The following is a 17,642-nucleotide window of genomic DNA, read 5'->3' as shown; positions in this document are numbered from 1 at the left end:
TTTCTTCCACAGCCTGATGACATTTAGTGTGGGAATTGAACAATTTCGGAAATTAGGATCAAAATCTCTTTCTCGGATGTATTTCTGATTAGGTTTATGATATTTTTCTACACTGGTTTTTCTATATTTGAACACTGGGGTCAAAACAAGTAAATAATCTTGGAGTGGGCTTTTCTTCTGAAAAGCACATAGATTTGTGGAAAACATTTGTGAGACATTTAAGGAGTGTTTTTACCGGTGCCACGCGCATTCGGCGACTTTCCGCAGCGAAGCAGGGATTTGAACCCAGGTTCCTCAGGTCCTGGTTTCTCACTCTGTCCACTACAGCAGATCGGATCTAACTGATCCCTGAATCGTACATCTTCCCGAAACCCAGTTTGGCCGTGTTAATTTGAACATGTGGCCATTCTCTTAGCATCTGGTGGTCTTAAAAGCAGGAAGAGTTCCCTTCTTAGAAACTGTCCCTTGGCTTCCTCTATGTTTCATTTCGGAGGAAAGAAACGGCTGAAAATGTTAAACACATGAGCACACATACACCTCCCCAACGCAGACAATCCGGCAAAAGAATTGAATTTAACAGAGCAAAAACTGCTGACTGACAACGTGGCACACGGAACGGAAAATTCTTCCTGCCTCTCTCTAATTATCCTTTTCCTTCTCGACCTCAGTATCACATGTAACCATGTGTAGAATAATAAAATAATTATGCAGTGTACAAGCTTTCTGGGAGCATGTACCACTGTTTTCCTAATTCTTTATCGCGCCCATTGATCGTGGCATGTGTGCATTGATCCAAGTCGGCCATCTGGTAAGGCGAGATAAGCGTGGTAGTGTCTTTGCATTGCACTGTCACTCAGGGAGGGGGCAGAGTTTGGCTGTAGGGAATTACCGGGGCAGGATTAGCCCTCGTCCTATGAGTAAACTGAATTTGAAATGCAATGTTGCAGCTGCATGGACTACGTTGCTCACTTCTACGTTTTCGCCCATGCATGGGATAGATTCGCGCCCTCCGCCTTCCTGAGTACGTGGCAAAAGATAGACTTTGCATGAAAGTACTGTAGTAGTCTTTTTCTTTTAAAAAACCAAATAAACCTCTTTTTTTCAATTTTCCATGGAATGTTTGGGAATCAACGGTGACATCTTTACAACAAGAGACCAAAAAGGCAGACAGACATGGGGAGGGAGGTTCTTTTTAAAAAATGATCAAGGAGGAAATGAGATTCAACAATGTAATGTTTTCATTTGCTGTACATGTCTCTCTGTGTGTACAATAATCATATAATATATATATAATTGGCTAATTGGAGTGATAGAAGCCTTGTCTTTCTTTAAAACAAAGCAAAGCAAAATGTTTACCAAAAAGAGAGACTTGCCACACTTTATTAGACTTTGGTGAGCCTCTAGACTTATTTTTCCCCCCATTTATTTTCTCAAAACTGGTCAATTAGACTAGTCCCCTCACTCTCTTTCTCTTTCTCTGTGTCTGTGTGGTTGTGGTTTTGTAAAACGACGAGGGGACAGCAGCCCGAGACGATGGCACCCCATTGTTCCCCCCCAGTTCCCTGCAAATGCCTGCCGGATCGCCTCAAAGCTTTCCTTCTCAAACCGAACAATTCTGTCAAAAAAGATTAGTTCTGTTTTGTCTGCTGCTCACTGACTATTCATGAATGCAAAGAGAAGGGGTGCCGGAGTGTCATTGCTAAGGCGGCGAGGTGGCTCAGCATTTTTCTCTATTGACTTCAGGATACCGACCCACCAACCCACAAAAGAACAACCTCAAGGAAAGGAAGGCAGGAGTGGGGGGGGGGTGGTTGGATGGAGGTGGGGGGGCCCAAGAAGGGCCTGCCATGTGTTCAAGCTAAACGCCTCCTCCAGCATCCCCATTTTACACCCTTTGTGGCTGCAACTTCTATTGTCATACAGTTGGGATCTCTCTCTCTCTCTCTCTCTCTCTGTGTGTGTGTGTGTTGAGAGACAGGGGGTGGGTGGGCTTTGGGCAGCACCGAGCAGAAAAAAAAGGATTACCATATCACAAGGATCATCTTGCTGCTGAACCAGAATCTTTTCAGTATGTATAATTAGTGAATGCAGCCTCTCTTCAAAAACCCCTGCCCTCAAACCCCCCACCCCACCCCTTTGCCTTTTTGGAGTTTGTGGATGAAACAAATTAGCTTCCATTTCTAGCTCTAGAATACGCGAAGAAAAATCGAAGAAAAAAAAAGGAAGTTTATCAGTGCACATCTTCTTTTCTTTTCTTGATGCAGATCTTGCTCATCGAGGGTATTTTTCCAGGTTTCCCCCTTTTTCAATCCCAACATGGGACGATGGGCCAAAACGGTTTCAACCCAGGAAAGGAGTGAGGGAGATGGTTCTGTAGGTGGGACGACTCCAAGTCGAAAGGGTTTTCTCCCCTTTTTCGTAGAGGGAAATGGAAAAAAAAAACCTTCTTTGAAGGGCATCTTCATGTGTGCTTCACAGCAATGCAGCCTTTGAAGTTTTACAAAAACAAGTACAGACACACCTGTGATGGGTGCGTATCATTTCTTCCCCTTCTTCCTCCTCGTCTTATGTTGACTTTTTTTATTTTGGATGCGAAAGCTCAGATTAATCATGCCTTCCTCCATAAACTAGTCTCCCAGGTTTTCCAGCCAAGAAACTCATCTCCTTCCTCCTTATGTGTTTTACTTTGAACGATCAGCTGTAACAATCTGTACCTATGGTGCCACGTGTACGAATTTTGACGAAGCGGGACGGATCGCTTCATGCCCATCTCTAATCTGTACTTTCCCAGGGAAAACAAGGGTGAGTGGTACTTTGACTGGACCACTCAAATCTCACAAACAGGGACTAGCCTCTGACTCCCCCAGGACCCTTAATCAGGCCGGCCATGACTGTGACAAAGGGGTGTGTGTTTTTGTGCAGGAGAAACAGACAAGAGTCCCAAAACCCAGTGGCCAGAAGGAAGGCCCAAGCAATCTGGTTGAAAGCAAGCTCCGATGCAGAAGCAACAGCACAGAGTTAGGGGAGGCAGGTTTCAGGTTTCACGCCAGGTGATGCGGATTTCATTGTCCCTTCCAATTTTGGGAGACAAAAGAGCTGCCACTCACTCTGGCGCCCACCCTTTGTTCTTAGATTGAAGCACTTGGCTTCTGCGGTGGCTGGGAACAGAGGCACAGAGAAACATGGCAGGCTCCCTATCTCACAAGCTGGGGATAAAACCCAGTTTGCAGACAAAAGCAGCAACAACTGGACTTTTCTGTTTTGCATTATGTGACCAAATGCATCACATTTTTTTCTGTATAGTACGTGTTTGATGATGTCTCCGTCTGTACCCATTCTTCTCTAGGACTTCTCATACTTGGGTCTCAGTCCGAGAAAATTCTTAGCAATCATAGGATCAACCCATGTCTCAAAGGCTTCTGTCTGTGTTAAAACCCACAATTCTGTACTGCGCTGTAGATCCAAAAATACATAGCACTATATAATGCACATTGTCAAAGCCTATTGTAAGTTTTGTTGGGGGGGTTGGTCACAATTACACTTCCTTATCTTGGGGGGTATGGGACGGTACAGTACCCCTATTTCTGTCTCATGGTTACACTTCTTCATTCAACCAAATGGCTTGGATATTAGATTTGTCGGCACATCACGCTTTGATTTTGGACCATTACCTGCGTTTCTGGAGCTACTGGCGATTTCCTGAGGACTAGGAACTTAGCTTTCATTTTAATTACTGAAGCAATAAAGAGCACACAGGTAACGACTAACTTACCTTCTGCGCTTTTGTCAACACTCCCTCCCAGTCCTTTCCTATGTCTGTGACAACACATGTGTGTTCTTTGTGAAGACCCTATGGCTGTGACTGGGGAAGCTAGACGAGTAGATGTAATGGCAGAGGCAGGATAAAAAGCTAAGAATGGGATTTGGGGGTTTTCTGGGCTACAAGTGCCATAATTCTCCATTCGAGTTCTACGTGCCTTGCAGGCACCTTACAAACAACTGAATTGGATGCAACTTGGAGAAAGGCCTCTGAAGAAAGGCTTTAAGACTGAGCTCGGCCTAGCCCGGCCTAGCTTCCTGCTCAGAAAGAAAGCTCCCAGCTAGCACTGGGGCAGGAACAGGAAGCTTTAATGGAGCTAGGCCTAGCTTAGCCTTAGAGCCTTCCAATATAGGGTTTTCTCCTAGATGCATCACATTCATATATTTTTAAGGTGTCTGCAAAGCAGGTAGAACTCCCAAATAGGAGAATTATGGTATCTGTATAAAGCCACCGATAGCAATCTGCAGAGTTTTGTTTTGTTTTAATTTCCCCCTTTTCCATAGCTTGCAGGAGTGGTCCCAATCAGCTTCATAAGGCAGCCACCAAGAAGGGAGTGAGTGGAGGACATTAAAAGGGCAATGGACACAGTTGTCTTTGATTCCTTATTAAAAGGGAAATGCAAAAATCCTGCTGTCGTGGACTTTTCCTCCTTTTCTTTTTGCCCCATCCTTCCTATTCCCTTGGATCTGAAATTAGTGGCGCAAAAAAAAAAATCCAGATTTTATTCATATTTACGTCTCCGTCGACAATGCATGGCAGTAAAATGCTTGCCTAAAGGTTGACTCTCAACTTTCAGGGGGTGCATTTTGTTGCTTGAACAGGTTGCCATGGATACAAATATCTCTTGAATTAAGATCTCTGTTTACCAACAGCTCCACCGGCCAACTGTTGGGTTGAACTTTGTCAAAGGTTTCTTCTTAGTCAATAAAGCAAATAATACATGGCCGCATTCATGTCACGGCACCTCTTCCCGAGTAGCGACAAGGAGAACGTATGTGGCTTCCCTGGTTCCAAAGCTTTCTCTTAAAACTATATTACAAGACTCCAAACCTTTCTTCATAATTCTTGTAAATTCTGCTATAAGGAAACCTTAAGCAACAGGCAAGCTAATTGTCCTGCAGACTCCATCACCTTTGGCAAATCCCTCTTCTCTGTAATCATTTCCTTTTCTTGTGCAAGATTTTCTGCATCAACCATATTTAATGATTCCTGTTTGATAGATGGGATTGAGAAGGCGCTCGCCAGAGCAGCTAAATCATCATCTTCTTTTAGTTTTAATATTTTTGCAATGATATCATCATGTCCAGGCAGTTTGCAGTTTGATTGTTGTTGTTATCTGCCATGAAGTCTGAAATGACTTAAAGCAACCCTAATAGGGCTTTCAAGGTGAGGGAGATATTTAAGGAGTGCTTTTAATAGTTCAGCAGTCTCAGTAAACGCCCATGGTGGAGTGAGGATTTGAACCCAGGCCTTCCGAGTCCTAGACCATCACTCTACAGCCAGCCATTCTCAATATAAGCACAATATGAAAGAAATATAGGCTGAATCAGGATTGCATAAGATCACACAACTTATATAATCCTGATTCGGCCTATATTTCTTTCAATATTTGATGAAAATTTGATATCCTCAAATGTCCTGGGGCTTTCTATGGGTCCCATTGAGAATGACTGTGTGACTGACCTTACCACACTGGGTATCCCATTTTACTTGGGTTATATTTTTACTTTCTGTATTTCTGGTCCAGTATCGACATCTGTTGAAATACAGTGGTGCCTCGCACAGCGAGGTTAATCCGTTCCGGATTAACCATCGCTGTGTGAAAGCATTGTTGAACGGGGCAGGAAAAGCCATTGGAACACATTAAACATGGTTTAATGCGTTCCAATTGGGCCGAATACTCACCGTTCAGCAATGCTTCCCTATGGCCGGCAGCCATTTTCGTGCCCTCCCCTCACTTAACGAAGGAGCGAAAACGCTGCGCACGGCCATTTTGGGGCTTCCGGTGGCCATTTATTAGCTGCGGAACAGCTGATCGGTGGGTCGCAAAGCGAAGGTCGGTAAGCAAACCGCTTACCAACCTTCGCTCTGCGATTTTCGCCCATTGGGGCCGTCACTCTGCGATCGCATTAGCGATCGAAAAAAACGTCCCCGTAGAGCGAATTCATCGCTCTACGGGGCATTCGTTGTGCGAGGTTTGTCATGTTCAAAGAGCCGTTTAATTTATTCCATACTACGTTGCCACCCTGGGTGTCAAGGATCAGAACTATTTCTACCTTTTAGTAAGGTGTATTGTTTCTTTCTAGATTTCTGCAGATCTTTTCTTTTCTTTCATGTGTTTCTTTTCATTTCAGGTCAACTACTGAGATGGTACCATAATTATATGAATTTATGTCACCTCTGAGATACATTTTTTACTTTATTCATGCCTCTGATTAACTAGGAGATAATCTATTTCGTTGCCTACATTACTATTATCATGCGGGGACTTCTATATATTGATGGAATTACGAGCACAGTATCCTTGGGCTTATTTGAATATTCAAATAAAAATGAATATTATTTAAAGACACAAGCAACATTACTGGTTTGCGTTTTCACGCCAGCTCTTTTTGACAGTTAAAAAAGCACTGCCCTTTCCCACATTTCCTCCAATAATTGTTCTGAGTATTTTCTCTACTACATGCTACAAGTTTTTTTCTTCACGAGTTTCAGCATCGACAATTTCTTTTTCTTGTGTCATTCCTTGTCCATGTTCACTTCCTATTCATATTTTCCTGCCAGATCTCTGGAGGTTCCATTCCTTATTTTAGCATTAAAATCTTCTGTTTCAACATTTAGGTGCTGCTTTTTTCATTGATTTTGTAGCAGCTTTTTCAAATATTTTTTCTTAGCTTTCCTGTCCTTCCTGTCCTTCCTTCCTTCCTTCCTTCCTTCCTTCCTTCCTTCCTTCCTTCCTTCCTTCCTTCCTTCCTTCCTTCCTTCCTGTCCTTCCTTCCTTCCTTCCTTCCTTCCTTCCTTCCTTCCTTCCTTCCTTCCTTCCTTCCTTCTTTCCTTTTCTCTCTCTCTTCCTTCCTTCCATCCTTCCTTCCTTCCTTCATGAGATCTTCCTTCCCTCCTTCCTCAGTTCTTCCTTCCTTCCTTCTCTCCCTCCCTCCCTCCCTTCTCTCTTTTCCTTCCTTCCTTCTCTCTCCATTCCTTCCTTCCTTCCTTCCTTCCTTCCTTCCTTCCTTCCTTCCTTCCTTCCTTCCTTCCTTCCTTCCTTCCTTCATCAGTTCTTCCTTCCTTCCTTCTCTCCCTCCCTCCCTCCCTTCTCTCTTTTTCCTTCCTTCCTTCTCTCTCAATTCCTTCCTTCCTTCCTTCCTTCCTTCCTTCCTTCCTTCCTTCCTTCCTTCCTTCATCAGTTCTTCCTTCCTTCCTTCTCTCCCTCCCTCCCTCCCTTCTCTCTTTTTCCTTCCTTCCTTCCTTCCTTCCTTCCTTCCTTCCTTCCTTCCTTCCTTCCTTCCTTCCTTCATCAGTTCTTCCTTCCTTCCTTCCTTCTCTCCCTCCCTCCCTCCCTTCTCTCTTTTTCCTTCCTTCCTCCTCTCTCCATTCCTTCCTTCCTTCCTTCCTTCCTTCATCAGTTCTTCCTTCCTTCCTTCTCTCCCTCCCTCCCTCCCTTCTCTCTTTTTCCTTCCTTCCTTCCCTCTCCATTCCTTCCTTCCTTCCTTCCTTCCTTCCTTCCTTCCTTCCTTCCTTCCTTCCTTCCTTCCTTCCTTCCTTCCTTCCTTCCTTCCTTCTCTCTTCCTTCCTTCCTTCCTTCCTTCCTTCCTTCCTTCCTTCCTTCCTTCCTTCCTTCCTTCCTTCCTTCCTTCCTTCTCCCTTCCTTCCTTCCTTCCTTCCTTCCTTCCTTCCTTCCTTCCTTCCTTCCTTCCTTCCTTCGTATAACTTATAAGCCGCCTTTCTCTCCTTAAAAGGATTTTATTGGCAGTTGGCAGTTCAAATATTTATATTGGTTTGGATGTCAGTGGGAGTAACTTTTAGTTTTCTGGTTCCCAACCTTGGGTCACCCAGGTGTTCTTGGACTGCAGCTCCCGGAAGCCTGCATCACCAGCTGTGTGCACCAGAGTTTCTGAGAACTGCAGTCCAAAAACACCAAGAACTCAAGGTTCGGAATCACTGCTCTACTTGGATAAACATTCCGAAGCCTGAGCATGGAATGAAGTTTGTAACAGATGCATTTATACCTTGCATTCATAAGACTGCCGATCAGTCATGGGGCTGAACAATACCACTTCCCAAATAGAACACAAAACGCTTCATAATATCTATTTGATCTTGGATCCATCCTGGCAAATGACCTTCACTTTTTCCAAGGATCTGCATTTTCATCCTTTTAATTCCTTTTACTGAATTGTAAACTTTTCCTGGAAAAGACCCTGATGTTGGGAAAGTGTGAAGGCAAGAGGAGAAGGAGATGACAGAGGACGAGATGGTTGGACAGGGTCATCGAAGCGACCGACATGAATCTGACCCAACTCCGGGAGGCAGTGGACGACAGGAGGGCCTGGCGTGCTCTGGTCCATGGGGTCACAAAGAGTCGGACATGATTTAACGACCGAGCAACAACAACAACAAAAACTTTTTCCAGACATACACATTCTTGGTATATTTTACTGTCCCTATCTAGCATTAATTCTAGAGATTCGTAGCAGCCGGAGGCTATTTAAAGCTTGCCTTTCATACATCTTTTTGAGCCACGATGCCTGTACCTGGAAGGTGCAATGTTCTGTTTCTCCCCCCTTCACCTTATCTTCTACATCTTGGTGCTGCAGACACATGCAAAGGCTACCATCATGCCTGCAGTTCTGCATTCCAGAATTCAGTCAGCATCCTTTTCCTTGTGGCCTTCAATGGTCCATGATAGAGATGGGCCTCAAATGAACCAAAAAACCCAACAACTCGGGCTGGTTTGTGGTTCCTGTCATGTCGCCTTCCCAGTGTGTGCCTGTGGTGGCCAAGGCTGAGGCAACAGAAGGAGCTAGGGCCCCTCCGCAGTCAGAAACCAGAAAAACGAACTGCGAATTGAATTTGTTTTCTGGGCTTTTTGGCAGTTCCTAGTTGGTGGTTAGCCACAAACCACGAATCATCACGAACCACTGTTTTTCTGGTTCACACCCATCACTAGTTATTGATTTTGCTGCTGCCCAGGTATGCTGGTTAGATCTACCATCTCCACAGACCTCCTGATCAAGGTCTTCTACTGAAGACTATTGGCTTTTCCAGGATCTGGGTGGATTATGTTCCACCCAATACTGTACTTGGCATGACTGAGATATGTGGGGATGCTAAGGCAACCCCTGGCTTTCTTACCAGTTTATTTAAACAATTCATGTATAGGATTTGAAGACATTACTGTTTCTCATGCAAAGTCCCAAATCACCATCCATTTCCATAGTTTTTCAGTGATTTCGTGCTTTTCGGCTTCTGCTTTGGCTTTGAAAGTGTACCCCTATTCATACAGCATCGCCTTTGGTCTGAACTAGGTCTCTCTGTCCTCAGAAACATTCCCATGAAGATGAGCCTGACACCTTGCCCATTGTGATGCCACTGCATTTCTTATAGGATACCTGATTGGCTAGGTCAGCGATGGTGAACCTATGGCACGTGGGCCACAGCTGGCACGTAGGGGCATGCGAGCCTCTGTGGGCATGCGAGCCATACGTTGCTGGATCACTACCCCCCCCTGGCAGCCAAACCTGAGGAGGCGGCTGCAGCCACAGGGCTAGTGCCCCAACAGGCGGTGGGTCAGGATCTGGAGCAGCTGGCACTGGCGGGCCAGCCGAGCTATAGGCATTGGTGGGGTTGGGCAGGACTGGAGGCGGATCCGGAGTGGGGTCTGGAGGCACCTCCCTTCACCCTTCATTTCTGAACAAAACCATCTTCATCAGATTCACTGTTTTGTGTGTGTGTGGGGGGGAGAAATGTGAGCGGTTCAGGTTGAAGAGTAACATGCTGATGGACACACAGGTGGCTAATGGGTCCAGTACAAAATCAGGACATACAGAAACACTGGGGGCAGGTTAGCTGATCTGGGGTTTGCTGGGCTTTCAAGATGTTACATCCTTCCTTTCTCACGTCTGTCTTTCTTTGTGCATCCTTGATTCTCTTTTTATTTCAAATTCTTTAACCCTTCCCCACCTTTTGGGTGGCATTTTGCGAGACATTTTGACCCGGAGCAACAGCTGCCCAATGGACGTGGTCAATAATTAAATCTATTCCGGTGTTATCTTTGGCGTATCCTGGAATCATTTCTTCTGCTCGCCATGCATGCCCCAAGTACAACTTAGACCGAAGTCTGTGTTTGGAATTAAGCAGTGGTTCCCAAACATTTTCAATCCAAGGCTCCTTTGACTTACTGGCCACTGGCCGCAGCTCCCGAATACAATGCTTTGGGCGAAGGGAGAGAATGGAGGGGGAAGCCTGGCTGGAGTAGTACTTCCTTTCATTTCAGAGGATTCCGCCGTGTCCCTGGCTGAGTTTGGTGGTGTTCCGAGAAGCCGTGGTATACCGTTTGAGAACCACGGGAATTAAGGGTAAATCCACTAGGAAGGTCTGCAGTTAAACAGAACTATCATCCATGCAAGCTTGAGTAGAAAATGTCTCAAAGGACTATGTTTTCAATCTTATGGAGGGGAAATGAAACTAGAAGGAATGTACGGATTTTTTTTAAAAAAAATAAAAGACTGAATAGCCACACCGAAAAGAGGAAGCTGTGAAGATGGATATGGCCATTCGTTTTATGTTTATGCCCTGCTTTGTTTCCGCACATAAAGCAGAGATTAAACAAACAAACAAAAAAAACCTGATCCGCAGTAGCTTTTACGGCTACCGCAGGCTTTCCTTATTTGGCTGAAGTCTCTTCTCGTTGCTTCTGTATCATCCAAACCAAATACCGTCACAATACTTGCAGAGTGAGCGCTGTTCTTGGAAGAAGAAAAAAAGCAAATGCAGACACTTGACAAGCAAATGTACAGCAGTGTACAGACTTAAAATTATATTTTGTCTGTATTTTTTTTTTGTCCCTGTTCATCTACTGGCTTTTGCGGAAGAAAGAAGGTAAGCCAATATTATTGAGATGCACATATGTTTCAGTACTACTCCATCTCCCAGATGCTCACCAACAGATAGGTGGACATGGTTATTTATTTAGACCAGGCTTGTCCAACCTGCGGCCCAAGGGCCGCATGCGGCCCAGGTCGGCTCATAATGCGGCCCAGTGCAATTTTTTTATTTTTTAAGAAATTCCAAAGTTTCAAGTTACACTGCCGGCGCTTGCGGCCAGAATGTGGCCGGGGCATGTCACAACAATAGAGGGGGAGAGAGGGAAGGAAGGAGTGGGAGGGAAGAGGGGGCTGCGTGACTGCATTGTGCCATCCCCGTCAATAGGTGGACCCCCTCCCGGCCCCATGAAGCCACCGGAGTCGAAGCTGGCAGCCTCTTCTGTCTGAGATTGCAGCTGCCGGTAAACGCACTTAGAGCGGGGCTGCGAAGGATGGCCAGGGCTGCCCCCCCATGCGGCCCAAACCAAATTTATGTGCGGCCCAAACCAAGTCGGAAGAAGGCTGAGAGTAGGAAGATCAACAATTAAGGATGAAGACCAAAGGCCATCCACACGCTTATATTCCTGATTGTGGTGTATGGATCTGAAAACTGGACAGTGAAGAAGGGCAGGAAGAATACGACCCTAAACCATTTGGGAACCCAGTACATGGCAGAACTTCCATGCCTACTTCCAACAGAGTCTGCCCACCCTACTCCTACATTCCAGGCTGGACAGCTGAGGAAGTTGACCTCAAGGGAGACCCAGAAGGAGAGAACAAGAAGCAAAGCATTCTTGGTGGTCACTCCTCAGCTGTGGAAGGAGTGACCATCTGAAATTCGCCTGGGCCCCCTCTCTGGCAACCTTTAAGAAATCTCTTAAAACTTCCTTTTTTTCTGGCAGCCTTGCCAATATACTTCATCTGAATCGCCTGCTGAGACTAGCAGCCTAATATTTTAATAGTCACCTAATGTTATCTTAATTGTAATCCCACTTTTAATTATGTTTCTGTTACAGTGGTGCCTCGCTTAACGATTTTAATTGGTTCCAAAAAAAATCGCTATGTGAAAACATCGTTAAGCAAAACACCATTTCCCATAGAGATGCACTGAAAACCGGATAATCCGTTCCAATTGGAACGGATTACCATCCTTAAGCGAAAATCCCCATAGGAAAAAACGTTAAGCGAAACCCATTGAAATGCACTGAAGCCTATTTCAATGGGGGGGGGGGAATTCACAAAAAATTCAAAAAGACTCAGAACAAAACCAAATTAAGTTAACGAAGGTTTTATGAGGTGCACTAACGATTCCAAGTATTTTAAACATTTTTAAACATTTTAGAATATTTTAAAAACAGCAAAAACGGGGCTGTAAAAAAAAGTTAAGCGAAACAAGGGGACCTAAAACTGTCATCGTTAAGCGAAGCATGGTCCCGAAAACGTTAAGCGAAAATCGCCCATAGGGAAAATCGTTAAGTGAAGCACAAGATTGCTCCGAAAAAGCCATCGTTACGTGAATTTTTCGTTGTACGAAGCAATCGTTAAGCGAGGCACCACTGTATTTGATATTGTTATCACTGTTGTACACTACTCACAGTGGCCAATGGCCAGATGAGCAGTATAGAAATTTAATGAATGAATGAACGAACGAACGAATGAACGAACGAACGAATGAATGAATTTTTATATGATCTTTGAAGACATGGCTTTTTAGGCAGGCTTTTACGGAATTGACATCTGAATAACACACGACACTCTCCAGTGTTTATCTCTGGTCTGCCATCTTACCTCTTCACTATTTATATCTATGTTGATTTTATTTTACCGTGCATGTTCTATTTTTGATTTTGAGTTGTGTTTGATTTTGCTTAATTTTGAGTTTATACCTACCACTCATGGTTGTAATGTCTTTATTTGGTGTCTTTTTTTTTTTTTAGTGTAAACCACCAAGAATGGCCTTGTAGCCAGATGGGCGGTATAGAAGTTGAATTAATGAACGAACGAAGAAATGAACGAACAAACAAACAAACAAGAATCAAATTGGTTAATTTGAAATGTGGTACTCGAGGAACAACATGAATTTGGCCCAGCTCCGGGAGGCAGTAGAAGACAGGAGGGCCTGGCGTGCTCTGGTCCATGGGGTCACGAAGAGTCGGACACGACTAAACGACGAAACAACAACAACTTGAGGAGATCGCTCCAGATACCTTGGACCACCAGAAAGACAAATAAGTGAGTCTTATAGGAAGGCAAGCTAGATTGTCTCTGGAGGCAAAAATGATGAAAATAAGGCTTGCCCTATTTTGGACACATCACGAGAAGGTAGAATTCTCTGGAAGAGATGATAATGATAAGAAAAGAAGAAAGCAGTAGGGAACAGGGAAGATCAAACATGAAACACATTGATTTCATCGTGGTCTGAGGTCTGCAAGGGCTGAGCAGGGCTGTTGACAACAGAACATTCTGGAGGCTACTCATAGGATCATCATACGTTGGAGGCAACTTGACAACATGTGGCAACAACAACAATATACAATAAAATAACAATTATAAAACACAATTCAAGCAGAATCAGGCTAGAAAGCACCATAACTACATAAAATAACTACATAAAGCCAACATTATTAAGCCAGAACTTGCTACCATAAACTTGACAAAATACTACACTAGTAATTCATAAGATTCCACATAGGGAAAACAGAGAAATATATGTTGTTTCGTAGAGAAAGACGGGCCTATTAAGCAATCAGCAAAGGAGGGGTGATGTTCCCTCTCCCCCACCCACATTTTTATTAACACTGAAAACAAATTTCACACATCCACAAAAAAATAACAAAATCCAATTTGAATTTCCTTTATATATATTAAAAGAGAAACAGAACTAGCAAATATGAAGCAAAGTTAATTGAAGCACATTCAAATTACAATAAACACATACAGGCCCAATTATCTTCTTTTGACTAGTGTGTAGCTTAGAGATGGTGTTGTTTTCTTTTTTTAAAAAAAAATCTTTTGTTTATTGCACTATTAAAAATTATGGAGATGTACCAGCCACGAGGAAGAAGATAGCCACTGGAAGGAATTACATGTTTTCCCATTTATATTTAAATAACCATCCCCACCAAATTATACACAAATCATGCAATAATTCTCCAGTGAAATGGCTATTTAAGAAATAAATAAAAAACAAATTCCAAGTCACAGCATTCTTTTCTTATTAAATTTCCCATTTTCTGAACCTTGTGTGTTCTTCCACCAGGCTTCGCCAGTATTAGGCCAACACAATTGGCTCACGATGCTAATGAGAGCAGGAGAAGAAAACATTTTAATACACTATCCTCATCCACAAGCAGTATGGAAAAACAAGAGGAACTGATGTTACCGCAATGGGCTTTTTTGTATGCCTAAATTAGCAACTGGCATTGCTGAACGATTGTTGTAACTACTATCGCTGGAGGGAAAGCAGTGAGCAACAAAGCAAAGCTTGCATGCATGCAAAGTCCCATGACCCACTCCTAAAGTTTCATCCTGTTAGGTTCTTTCATGCATACCCTTTTGTTTCCTTCTTGGGCTGGAAATTGAGGGGACCAAATGTTGCAGAGTTTTAAATTTTAGTTGAATTCCTCTAGCCGCAGAGCAGACTCCAAGTTCCCCCTGAGCGGAACAGTGTCACGTCTATTCCCTTTTCTCATCAACTGGCACTTACAGTCTCAATAACGCACTCCGAGACATCGGTAAGAGAAAGAATAAAAAGTTCATTGCCTACAGGTCAACAGATCGAACAGGAAATGGAGGAAACATGACTGCTTGCAGCAACAGGCCTCCACAGACTCACTGCCCGCTTCCAGCAGACCGAAGAGATGGAAGGAGACAAAGAGCAGAGGGGTGTGGCTCTTTTTGAGCTCCGAGTTCTAGTGGGGAAATTAAAAAGAAAACAAAAATAGAATCCCAAGGACTCAAAACTGAAAGAATTTAATATCGATCACATTTGTTGGGAAGCTGTTACTCAGGACTGAAGAAGAAATGTAGGTCAGCAGCTCTTCACTCATGAAACACCAACCCATCACCACTTCTGCAAATCTTTTGGGTTTTTTTTTTTTTTTTTTTGCTTCTTCAGACTTAATCTCTCCCACCCGTGTGTGACCGACATTTCCTCTCCAATCTTGAGGAACAGCTTCCCAATTAATGTGTTAGGTATGGGACAGCTTCTCACTTAAATAAAACTTTTCAGTTTTTTTCCTCAACAGAGGGAGGGGAGAAGGTGGTTATTTCTCCCTCTTGGGGACGCCTTGGTCACTCTGGACCTGGCGAGAGGAATCTCGGGTGTGTCTTCGAGGGGGCTGATTTAAGGGTCCAGAGGAGCTCATCCACCTGCTCACGTCCTTTCTTTTTCCTCAGGAGCACCATTTTCAGAGACGGAAGAAAGTTGGTGTCAACGGATTGAGCCATATTGGCTGTCTTGTTATCAGAGCCACTATCCTCTCTGGAAAAGTTCAGATCATGGGGCTATCAGTGACCCCTTCATTGATCTGAACTGCACTGTTGTTGTTGTTTAGTCGTTAAATGGTGTCCGACTCTTCGTGACCCCATGGGCGAGAGCACGCCAGGCCCTCTGGTCCTCCACTGCCTCCCGGAGTTGGGTCAAATTCATGTTGGTCGCTTCGATAACACTGTCCAACCATCCCGTCCTCTGTTGTCCCCTTCTCCTCTTGCCTTCACACTTTCCCAACATCAGGGTCTTTTCCAGGGAGTCTTCTCTTCTCATGAGATTATTTTGTATCCCTACTCCCATGTAGACTGCATGGTCTACATGTTAAATGTGACTGCACTCATGGCCGTTTCCATGGCACTGTCGAAGCCAAGAGTGGGAGAGCGATGATCCATGGGAATAGCGTCACAGTCTTCCAAGAGCACGATCCTGCCAACATCAAGCAGGTTGACGCTGGAGTAAAGAACGTTGTGGAGTCTATTGGTGTATTCACCACCACAAAGAAGGCCAACGCTCACCTGAAAGGCGGTGCTAAGTGTGTAATTATCTCTGCTCCATCAGCGGATGCCTCCATGTTTGTGATGGGTGTCAATCATGACAAATATGATGACTCTCCAAAAGCGGTCAGCAACGCCTCACGCTCGACCAACTGCCAAGCTCTCTTGACCAAGGTCATCCATGAAAACTTCCACATTGTTAAAGGCCACAGTGCATGTCATCAGAGCTACACAGAAGACCGGGAGCTGTGGAGAGATGGCAGAGGTGCTGCCCAGAACATCCTCCCAGCATCCACAGGTGCAGATAAAATTGTTGGCAAGACCATCCTGAACAGAAAACTCACAGAGATGGCTTTCCATGTCCCAATCCCAAACATTTCCATTGTGGACTTAACATGTTGCTTGGAAAAACCAGCTAAATATGATGACATTAAGAATGTTCTCCTGAAGGCCTGATGAAGCGCTTCCTAGGATACACGAAGGATCAGGTGATCCCCTATGACTTCAGTGGGGATACCCATTCTCCCATCTTTGATGCAGCTGCTGGCATTGCTCTTAGCGATAACTTGGTCAAGCTGAGCTCCTGGTACGACAATGAATTTGGATACAACAGCTGTGTGGTAGATTTGATCGTTCACATGGCATCCAAAGAGTGAAGACAAGAGCCACAATTTTCCATTTCCTGACTCAAGACTGAAATACCTGCCAAAATACAGTAAAAATGTTGGACTTATTTCAACCTCGTATGGTATATCTGGTAAATCTTGCTGAGAGGGACCTTTCTTGGCTAGGGTGACTGTTAATAATCAATCCAGCAGTAACCAATTGTTCCTTCTACTTAAGTATCTTTCCCCCTCTTTTTTCAGTCTGCTGGTCATTATCTAGTTAGCATGCAGTTAGAAAGTGGGAATCTGCTGGAAGCAGGCTATGAGTCTGTTGAGGTCTGTTGCTGAAAGTCTCTAAGCATTCATTTTTTGTACAGTACAGTGGTGCCTTACATAGCGAGGTTAATCCGTTCCGGATTAACCTTCGCTATGTGAAAACTTCGTTAAACGGAAAGTAAAAAGCCATTGGAATGCATTAAACATAGTTTAATGCGTTCCAAATCGGCTGAAAACTCACCGTTTAGTGAAGTCTTCCCATAGCCGGCAGCCATTTTCGCGCCCTCGGTAAGCAAGGGGAGGGCGCGAAAATGCTGCGCGCGGCCATTTCGGCTGTTCCGGTGGCCATTTTGGACCCGCCGAACAGCTGATCCGTGGGTCGCAAAGCGAAGGTCGGTAAGCAAAACGCTTACCGACCTTCGCTATGCGAGTTTTGCCCATTGGGGCCATCGGTAAGCGATCGCATTAGCGATCGCAGAAACCGCATCGCTATGCGATTTCGTCGTTATACGGTGCACTCGTTAAGCGAGGCACCACTGTATATTGTTTTTGATCTGTTCAGAACTGTAAGTAAGTTGAACTTTTTATTCTTTCTGTTACCAATATCTCACTGTGAGTTATTCAGACTGTAAGTGCCAGTTGATGAAACAATAAGGGATCAACTCTGGGGAGATTTATAACTGGTTCTGCTCTGTGAGACCGCGCACGTCTGTTGCACAGCTAGAATCAGAATTCATAAACTCTGCATCAAGAAAAAAAGGGGCTGAAAAATTCAAAATAAAAAGAATCCATAGTGCACAAAGGAAGAGAAAAATGTGAAAACAAGGATATAATGTATTGATAGCCCAATGGGCTCAGAATCGGCTAACCTGC

General features: G+C 44.2%; 1 pseudogene; it reads left to right on the top strand.

Moving 5' to 3' along the window:
• The first annotated feature begins 15,703 nt into the window (after positions 1–15,703).
• LOC110091126 (glyceraldehyde-3-phosphate dehydrogenase pseudogene) lies at positions 15,704–16,544 on the top strand (annotated as a pseudogene).
• Positions 16,545–17,642: the final 1,098 nt, after the last annotated feature.

This window comes from Pogona vitticeps, chromosome 1 (genome assembly GCF_051106095.1).
Source record: "Pogona vitticeps strain Pit_001003342236 chromosome 1, PviZW2.1, whole genome shotgun sequence".
Classification (NCBI taxonomy): domain Eukaryota; kingdom Metazoa; phylum Chordata; class Lepidosauria; order Squamata; family Agamidae; genus Pogona; species Pogona vitticeps.
Note: the sequence above shows the minus strand (reverse complement) of the source record. Positions and strands in the feature narration are given on the sequence as shown.